Source organism: Antedon mediterranea, chromosome 1 (assembly GCF_964355755.1).
Source record: "Antedon mediterranea chromosome 1, ecAntMedi1.1, whole genome shotgun sequence".
In the NCBI taxonomy this organism is placed as follows: domain Eukaryota; kingdom Metazoa; phylum Echinodermata; class Crinoidea; order Comatulida; family Antedonidae; genus Antedon; species Antedon mediterranea.
The window spans coordinates 28,436,581-28,447,216 of NC_092670.1; the positions used below are offsets into that span (position 1 = coordinate 28,436,581).

General features: G+C 34.1%; 1 non-coding gene across 1 annotated transcript; it reads right to left on the reverse strand.

The window, feature by feature from the left end:
• Nucleotides 1-7,138: 7,138 nt before the first annotated feature.
• On the reverse strand, nucleotides 7,139-7,211 carry Trnav-aac (transfer RNA valine (anticodon AAC)). Its single transcript has one exon. It is a non-coding gene; the product is annotated as a tRNA-Val (tRNA).
• Between the last annotated feature and the right edge of the window lie 3,425 nt (nucleotides 7,212-10,636).

The following is a 10,636-nucleotide window of genomic DNA, read 5'->3' on the forward strand; positions in this document are numbered from 1 at the left end:
GTTAGGCTTGACATTTAAAACCATAAAAATATCTCACTTTCAAAAACAATATTATTTTCAAATAAAAAAAAAAAGAAAAAAAATATCCCTAGAAGTTCGACCCCACTATTGAAATCACTCAAACCTGAGCATTACCCGTTACGCCGCAAACCAGTATATGACTGAAGAGCTGATAATAGTCTATTTATATGAAATGGATGATCAATCAATGAAAAATAATGCCATGCAACTTTGTTTCTGATTTTAAAGAAGGTTCACTTGTTTAGGCCTGACAGTTGCAACCCTCAAAATATCTCACTTTCAAAAACAATTTTTATTTTCAATTAAAAAAAAAAGAAAAAAAATACCCGTATAGGTTCGAACCCACTACTGAGAGCACTCAAGCCTGAACATTACCCGTTACGCCACAAACCAGTATATGACTGAGGAGCTGATAATAGTCTATATATATGAAATGAATGATCAATCAATGAAAAATAATGCAATGCAACTTTGTTTCTGATTTTAACAAGCACGAATGTGCAATACTCGGGGTACAGCGAAAGAAGCTGTAATGACGTCATAAGACCGGATTTAACGTCACATACACATCAAAAACCGCGCTACCAAATACGGCTATACGATACCATCTTCGAGACGTCATATGGTTGCATCCGGTATGAAATTAAAAAATCCGGCTCTCTATAGCTTTGAGGACATGTCCCTGTAGTATATTCATGCTAAATCCGAGCTCAATACTACAACGAATAAGGGAGGAGTAGTACTTTATAAATTGCACTTTTTGCTCAATAGTGTCCGGATGGAAGAAGAAGAGGAAAAGATGAGAGAGTCCTAGACTCAGGTACCCCGATTAATAAAACGATATATACTCTATGTCATTTTACGTATACAGTATATTTCACCATAAAGTTAAAGAAAAATAGGTTTCGCCAGGGCTCGAACCGGGACCTTCTGCGAGTTAAGCAGACTTGACAACCACTACACTACGAAACCTCTTACACCAAAAATGTGGGTTACACAAAGTTTTTTAATCCATTTAAATTACAAATAAATTATTATGTAATAAGCACAAAGCAAGATAAACATGTGTAAAAGTGATAATTACCGATTACACAAAATAAATATTTTTAAAAATAATAAAAATAAGATATACTGTATATCATATTACCTTATCAGTACTTTTTACCATAAAAGCAGCTCGAACCGGGGACCTTCTGCGTGTTAAGCCGACGTGATAACCACTACGCCAAGAAGCCGCATATAACTACATAACGCTGTGGTGTGTGTCACACATTGTGGCTTCTTAATTAAACAAATTAATTAACAAACAAGCACGAATGTGCAATACTCGGGGTACAGCGAAAGAAGCTGTAATGACGTAAAGACCGGATGTAACGTAACATACACATCAATAACCGCGCTACCAAATACGGCTATACGGTACCATCTTCGAGACGTGATATGGCTGCATCCGATATGAAATTAAAAAATCCGGCTCTATAGCTTTGAGGACATGTCTCTGTAGTATATTCATGCTAAATCCGAGCTCAATACTACAACGAAAGGGAAGAGTATTTACCGATTACACAAAATAAATATTTAAAAAAATAATAAAAATAAGATATACTGTGTATAATTATCATATTGCGTAAAGGACGCCTTGAAACTTTCATCCGTCGGGCTGGTAAAATGATTGGTCTGGAACTGCCTTCCTTTACCGATGTGCACCTAGAACACCTCCAGAAAGATTTCGATCGCATTGAGTCGGATGCCTCTCATCCTCTCTACAAAGTAATCATAGACCAACTTAATCCAAGTGGTAGATTGAGGCTCCTCAGTGTGAAAACAAATCGATTTGCTAAATCCTTTATTCCCTCCGGTATCATCTAGTACAACAGGAAGTCAAGAAGATAATTTTATCTTGTAATTTTTTAGATGTTTTTATAAGAATGGTTTTATGCTATATTTGTTTTTATTGTGTGTTCTTTGTTATTATGATGAGCAATGAATTTCCTTTTTGAGGATCAATAAAAGTTATCTTATCTTATCTTATCTTATCTTATACACTACTTTTCACCATAAAGTTAAAAAAAAAGGTTTCGCCCGGGCTCGAACCAGGTACGTTCTGCGTGTTTTTAAGTAAACGTGATAACCACTACGCCAACAAGCCGCATGTAACTACATAGCGCTGTGGTGTGTGTCACACATTGTGGCTTCCTAATTAAACAAATTAATTAACAAAAAAGCACGAATGTGCAATACTCGGGGTACAGAGAAAGAAGCTGTATATAGACGTATACAGTTAAAGTTAAAGAAAAATAGGTTTCGCCAGGGCTCTAACCGGGACCTTCTGCGTGTTAAGCAGACTTGACAATCACTACACTACGAAACCCACTTACACTAAAAATGTGGGTTACAGAAAGTTTTTTAATCCATTTAAATTACAAATAAATATGGTAATAAGCACAAAGAAAAATAAACATGTGTAAAAGTGATAATTACCGATTACACAAAATAAGTATTTAAAAAAATAATAAAAATAAGATATACTGTGTATAATTATCATATTGCGTATACAGTACTTTTCACCATAAAGTTTAAAAAAAAAAGGTTTCGTCCGGGCTCGAACCAGGTACCTTCTGCGTGTTGAGCAAACGTGATAACCACTACGCCAAGAAGCCGCATATAACTACATAACGGTGTGGTGTGTGTCACACATTGTGGCTTCTTAATTAAACAAATTAATTAACAAAAAAGCACGAATGTGCGATACTCGGGGTGCAGCAAAAGAAGCTGTAATGACGTCATAAGACGGGATGTGACGTCACATACACATCAATAACCTACCAAATACGGCTATATGGTACCATCTTCGAGACGTCATATGGCTGCATCCGGATTGAAATCTATAAATCCGGCTCTATAGATTTGAGGACATGTCCCTGTAGTATATTCATGCTAAATCCCAGCTCAATACTACAGATAATAAGGGAGGAGTAGTACTTTAAAAATCGCACTTTTTACTCAATAGTGTCCAGATGGAGGAGAAGGAGAAAATGAGTAAGTATTAGACTCGGGTACCCCGAGTAAAAATATTTATTTTCAATTAAAAAAAAAAGAAAAAAAATATCCCTAGAGGTTCGCCCCACTACTCAGAGCACTCAAACCTGAGCATTACCCGTTACGCCACAAACCAGTAGATGACTGAAGAGCTGATAATATTCTATTTATATGAAATGAATTATCAATCAATGAAAAATAATGCCATGCAACTTTGTTTCTGATTTTAAAAAAGATCCATTTGTTTAGGCCTGTCATTCACAACCCTAAAAAATATCTCATTTTCAAAAAAAATATTTATTTTCAATAAGAAAAAAAAAAGCAGTATCCCTAGAGGTTGGAACCTGCTACTGAGAGCACTCAAACCTGGGTATTACCCGTTACGCCACAAACCAGTAGATAACTGAAGAGCTGATAATAGTCTATTTATATGAAATTAATGATCAATCAATGAAAAATAATGCCATGCAACTTTGTTTCTGATTTTAAAAAAAGGTTCATTTGTTTAGGCCTGACATTTACAACCCTCAAAATATCTCACTTTCAAAAACAATATTTATTTTCAATAAAAAAAAAAAGAAACAAAATATCCCTAGAGGTTCGAACCCACTAGTGAGAGCACTCAAACTTGAGTATTACCCGTTACGCCACAAACCAGTAGATGACTGAAGAGCTGATAATACTCTATTTATATGAAATAAATAATAAATCAATGAAAAATAATGCCATGCAACTTTGTTTCTGATTTTAAAAAAGGTCCACTTGTTTAGGCCTGATTTTTACAACTCTCAAAATATCTCACTTTCCCTAGAGGTTCGAACCCACTACTGAGAGCACTCAAACATGAGCATTATCCGTTACGCCACAAACCAGTAGATGACTGAGGAGCTGATAATAGTCTATTGATATGAAATGAATGATCAATCAATGAAAAATAATGCCATGCAACTTTGTTTAAGATTTTAAAAAAGGTCCACTTGTTTAGGCCTGACATTTACAACCCTCAAAATATCTCACTTTCAAAAACAATATTTATTGTCTATTAAAAAAAAGAAAAGAAAAAAAATATTCGTAGAGGTTCGAACCCACTACTGAGAGAACTCAAACCTGAGCACTACTGGTTACCCCGCAAACCAGTAGATGACTGAAGAGCTGATAACAGTCTATTTATATGAAATGAATGATCAATCAATGTAAAATGATGTTATGAAACTTTGTTTCTGATTGAAAAAAATGTCCACTTGTTTATGCCTGACATTTACAACACCCAAAATATCTCACTTTCAAAAACAATATTTATTTTCAATTAAAAAAAAAGAAAGAAAAAAAATATTCGTAGAGGTTCGAACCCAATACTGCGAGAACTCAAACCTGAGCACTACCGGTTACGCCACAAACCAGTAGATGAGTGAAGAGCTGATAATAGTCTATTTATATGAAATGAATGATCCATCAATGTAAAATGATGTTATGCAACTTTGTTTCTGATTTAAAAAAAGGTCCACTTGGTTATAGGCTTGACATAAAAATATCTCACTTTAAAAAACAATATTTATTTTCAAATAAAAAAAAAAGAAAACAAAATATTCATAGAGGTTTGAACCCACTACTGAGAGAACTCAAACCTGAGCATTACCGGTTACGCCACAAACCAGTAGATGAGTGAAGAGATGATAATAGTCTATTTATATGAAATGCTGAATAATCCATCAATATAAAATGATGTTATGCAACTTTGTTTCTGATTTAAAAAAAGGTCCACTTGGTTTGGCTTGACATTTAAAACCATAAAAATATCTCACTTTCAAAAACAATATTTATTTTCAAATATAAAAAAAAGAAAAAAAAATATTCATAGAGGTTTGAACCCACTACTGAGAGAACTCAAACCTGAGCATTACCGGTTACGCCACAAACCAGTATATGAGTGAAGAGCTGATAATAGTCTATTTATATGAAATGCTGAATAATCCATCAATGTAAAATGATGTTATGCAACTTTGTTTCTGATTTAAAAAAAGGTCCACTTGGTTAGGCTTGACATTTAAAACCATAAAAATATCTCACTTTCAAAAACAATATTTATTTTCAAATAAAAAAAAAAAAAAAAATATCCCTTGAAGTTCGAACCCACTATTGAAATCACTCAAACCTGAGCATTACCCGTTACGCCGTAAACCAGTATATGACTGAAGAGCTGATAATAGTCTATTTATATGAAATGGATGATCAATCAATGAAAAATAATGCCATGCAACTTTGTTTCTGATTTTAAAAAAGGTTCACTTGTTTAGGCCTGACATTTACAACCCTCAAAATATCTCACTTTCAAAAACAATATTTATTTTCAATTAAAAAAAAAAGAAACAAAATATCCGTAGAGGTTCGAACCCACTAGTGAGAGCACTCAAACTTGAGTATTAGCCGTTACGCCACAAACCAGTAGATGACTGAAGAGCTGATAATACTCTATTTATATGAAATAAATAATAAATCAATGAAAAATAATGCCATGCAACTTTGTTTCTGATTTTAAAAAAGGTCCACTTGTTTAGGCCTGACATTTACAACCCTCAAAATATCTCATTTCAAAAACAAGATTTATTTTCAATTTAAAAAAAAAATAAAAAAAAAATCCCTAGAGGTTCGACCCACTACTCAGAGCACTCAAACCTGAGCATTACCCGTTACGCCGCAAACCAGTATATGACTGAAGAGCTGATAATAGTCTATTTATATGAAATGGATGATCAATCAATGAAAAATAATGCCATGCAACTTTGTTTCTGATTTTAAAAAAGGTTCGCTAGTTTAGGCCTGACAGTTGCAACCCTCAAAATATCTCACTTTCAAAAACAATATTTATTTTCAATTAAAAAAAAAAGAAAGGAAATATCCCTAGAGGTTCGAACCCACTACTGCGAACACTCAAACCTGAGCATTACCCGTTACGCCACAAACCAGTAGATGACTGAGTAGCTGATAATAGTCTATATATATGAAATGAATAATCAATCAATGAAAAATAATGCCATGCAACTTTGTTTCTGATTTTTAAAAATGTCCACTTGTTTAGGCCTGACATTTACAACCCTCAAAATATCTCACTTTTAAAAAACCATATTTATTTTCAATTTAAAAAAAAAAAGAAAAAACAATATCCCTAGAGGTTGGAACCCGCTACTGAGAGCACTCAAACCTGAGCATTACCCGTTAGGCCACAAACCAGTAGATGACTGAAGAGCTGATAATAGTCTATTTATATGAAATGAATGATCAATCAATGAAAAATAATGCCATGCAACTTTGTTTCTGATTTTAAAAAAGGTTTATTTGTTTAGGCCTGACATTTACAACCCTCAAAATATCTCACTTTCAAAAACAAGCACGAATGTGCAATACTCGGGGTACAGCGAAAGAAGCTGTAATGACGTCATAAGACCGGATGTAACGTCACATACACATCAAAAACCGCGCTACCAAATACGGCTATACGATACCATCTTCGAGACGTCATATGGCTGCATCCGGTATGAAATTAAAAAATCCGGCTCTCTATAGCTTTGAGGACATGTCCCTGTAGTATATTCATGCTAAATCCGAGCTCAATACTACAACGAATAAGGGAGGAGTAGTACTTTATAAATTGCACTTTTTGCTCAGTAGTGTCCGGATGGAAGAAGAAGAGGAAAAGATGAGAGAGTCCTAGACTCAGGTACCCCGACTAATAAAACGATATATACTCTATATCATTTTACGTATACAGTATATTTCACCGTAAAGTTAAAGAAAAATAGGTTTCGCCAGGGCTCGAACCGGGACCTTCTGCGAGTTAAGCAGACTTGACAACCACTACACTACGAAACCTCTTACACCAAAAATGTGGGTTACACAAAGTTTTTTAATCCATTTAAATTACAAATAAATTATTATGTAATAAGCACAAAGCAAGATAAACATGTGTAAAAGTGATAATTACCGATTACAGAAAATAAATATTTTTAAAAATAATAAAAATAAGATATACTGTATATCATATTACCTTATCAGTACTTTTTACCATAAAGTTGAAAAAAAAAGGTTTCGCCCGGGCTCGAACCGGGGACCTTCTGCGTGTTAAGCAGACGTGATAACCACTACGCCAAGAAGCCGCATATAACTACATAACGCTGTGGTGTGTGTCACACATTGTGGCTTCTTAATTAAACAAATTAATTAACAAACAAGCACGAATGTGCAATACTCGGGGTACAGCGAAAGAAGCTGTATACAGACGTATACAGTTAGCAAGTTAAGGAAAAATAGGTTTCGCCAGTGCTCGAACCGGTTCCTTCTGCGTGTTAAGCAGACTTGACAACCACTACACTACGAAACCTCTTACATTAAAAATGTGGGTTACAGAAAGTTTTTTAATCCATTTAAATTACAAATAAATGGAAATAAGCACAAAGCAAAATAGACATGTGTAAAAGTGAAAATTACCGATTACACAAAATAAGTATTTTAAAAAATAATAAAAAATAAGATATACTCTGTATAATTATCATATTGCGTATACAGTACTTTTCACCATAAAGTTAAAAAAAAAGGTTTAGTCCGGGCTCGAACCAGGTACCTTCTGCGTGTTGAGCAAACGTGATAACCACTACGCCAAGAAGCCGCATATAACTACATAACGCTGTGGTGTGTGTCACACATTGTGGCTTCTTAATTAATAAACAAATTAATTAACAACTAGATTTAATTCGTCACTATGACGAATTATAGGTTATATGCATTGATTTAAATAAAGATAATTGATTTTTTAAAGATATATTGATTGATTGTTTTTCTCAGAATCTTTAATTATTTATAATATATGATAGGACCTTGCTAACGCGAATACAATAGCCGGTATCACAATCCGATAAAAGATCCCTCTGCGTATAATGTCATAAACCACATTTGTTGTTACATATATTAATAAAGACATAAGTTACTTTTTATCTAGATTTCATTATAAATCATGTGTATAATCTATACACTAAGAAATAAATTTGAAAAGACAATACAGATAATAAAAAAAAATCTTATTTCGTTTCCCAAGGTGAGACTCGATCTCGGTACCTTGAATGCCATAGACACGAGCAAAGACCATCGAGCCATACACAACTGACTGAACCGGGACCTTCTGCGTGTTAAGCAGACTTGACAACCACTGCACTACGAAAACCACTTACACTAAAAATGTGGGTTACAGAAAGTTTTTTAATCCATTTAAATTACAAATAAATATGGTAATATTAATAAGCACAAAGAAAAATAAACATGTGTAAAAGTGATAATTACCGATTACACAAAATAAGTATTGAAAAAAATAATAAAAATAATATATACTGTGTATAATTATCATATTGCGTATACAGTACTTTTCACCATAAAGTTTAAAAAAAAGGTTTCGTCCGGGCTCGAACCATGTACCTTCTGCGTGTTAAGCAAACGTGATAACCACTACGCCAAGAATCCGCATATAACCATATAACTACATAACGCTGTGGTGTGTGTCACACATTGTGGCTTCTTAATTAAACAAATTAATTAAAAAAAAATTAAAAATCCGGCTCTATAGCTTTGAGGACATGTCCCTGTAGTATGTTCATGCCAAATCCCAGCTCAATACTACAACGAATAAGGGAGGAGTAGTACTTTAAAAATCGCACTTTTTACTCAATAGTGTCCAGATGGAGGAAGAGGAGGAGAAAATGAGTAAGTCCTAGACTCGGGTACCCCGAGTAAAAATAGGTTTCGCCAGGGCTCGAACCGGGACCTTCTGCGTGATTAAGCAGACTTGACAACCACTACACTACGAAAACCACTTACACTAAAAATATGGGTTACACTGACAGAAAGTTTTTTAATCCATTTAAATTACAAATAAATATGGTAATAAGCACAAAGAAAAATAAACATGTGTAAAAGTGATAATTACCGATTACACAAAATAAGTATTTAAAAAAATAATAAAAATAAGATATACTGTGTATAATTATCATATTGCGTATCAGTACTTTTCACCATAAAGTTTAAAAAAAAGGTTTCGTCCGGGCTCGAACCAGGTACCTTCTGCGTGTTATGCAAACGTGATAACCACTACGCCAAGAATCCGCATATAACCATATAACTACATAACGCTGTGGTGTGTGTAACACATTGTGGCTTCTTAATTAAACAAATTAATTAACAAAAAATTAAAAATCCGGCTCTATAGCTTTGAGGACATGTCCCTGTAGTATGTTCATGCCAAATCCCAGCTCAATACTACAACGAATAAGGGAGGAGTAGTACTTTAAAAATCGCACTTTTTACTCAATAGTGTCCAGATGGAGGAAGAAGAGGAGAAAATGAGTAAGTCCTAGACTCGGGTACCCCGAGTAAAAAGCACGAATGTGCGATACTCGGGGTGCAGCAAAAGAAGCTGTAATGACGTCATAAGACGGGATGTGACGTCACATACACATCAATAACCTACCAAATACGGCTATATGGTACCATCTTCGAGACGTCATATGGCTGCATCCGGATTGAAATCTAAAAATTCGGCTCTATAGATTTGAGGACATGTCCCTGTAGTATATTCATGCTAAATCCCGGCTCAATACTACAACTAATAAGGGAGGAGTAGTACTTTAAAAATCGCACTTTTTACTCAATAGTGTCCAGATGGAGGAGAAGGAGAAAATGAGTAAGTATTAGACTCGGGTACCCCGAGTAAAAATATTTATTTTCAATTAAAAAAAAAAGAAAAAAAATATCCCTAGAGGTTCGCCCCACTACTCAGAGCACTCAAACCTGAGCATTACCCGTTACGCCACAAACCAGTAGATGACTGAAGAGCTGATAATATTCTATTTATATGAAATGAATTATCAATCAATGAAAAATAATGCCATGCAACTTTGTTTCTGATTTTAAAAAAGATCCATTTGTTTAGGCCTGTCATTCACAACCGTAAAAAATATCTCATTTTCAAAAAAAATGTTTATTTTCAATAAGAAAAAAAAAAGCAGTATCCCTAGAGGTTGGAACCTGCTACTGAGAGCACTCAAACCTGGGTATTACCCGTTACGCCACAAACCAGTAGAAGAGCTGATAATAGTCTATTTATATGAAATTAATGATCAATCAATGAAAAATAATGCCATGCAACTTTGTTTCTGATTTTAAAAAAAGGTTCATTTGTTTAGGCCTGACATTTACAACCCTCAAAATATCTCACTTTCAAAAACAATATTTATTTTCAATAAAAAAAAAAAAGAAACAAAATATCCCTAGAGGTTCGAACCCACTAGTGAGAGCACTCAAACTTGAGTATTACCCGTTACGCCACAAACCAGTAGATGACTGAAGAGCTGATAATACTCTATTTATATGAAATAAATAATAAATCAATGAAAAATAATGCCATGCAACTTTGTTTCTGATTTTAAAAAAGGTCCACTTGTTTAGGCCTGATTTTTACAACTCTCAAAATATCTCACTTTCCCTAGAGGTTCGAACCCACTACTGAGAGCACTCAAACATGAGCATTATCCGTTAC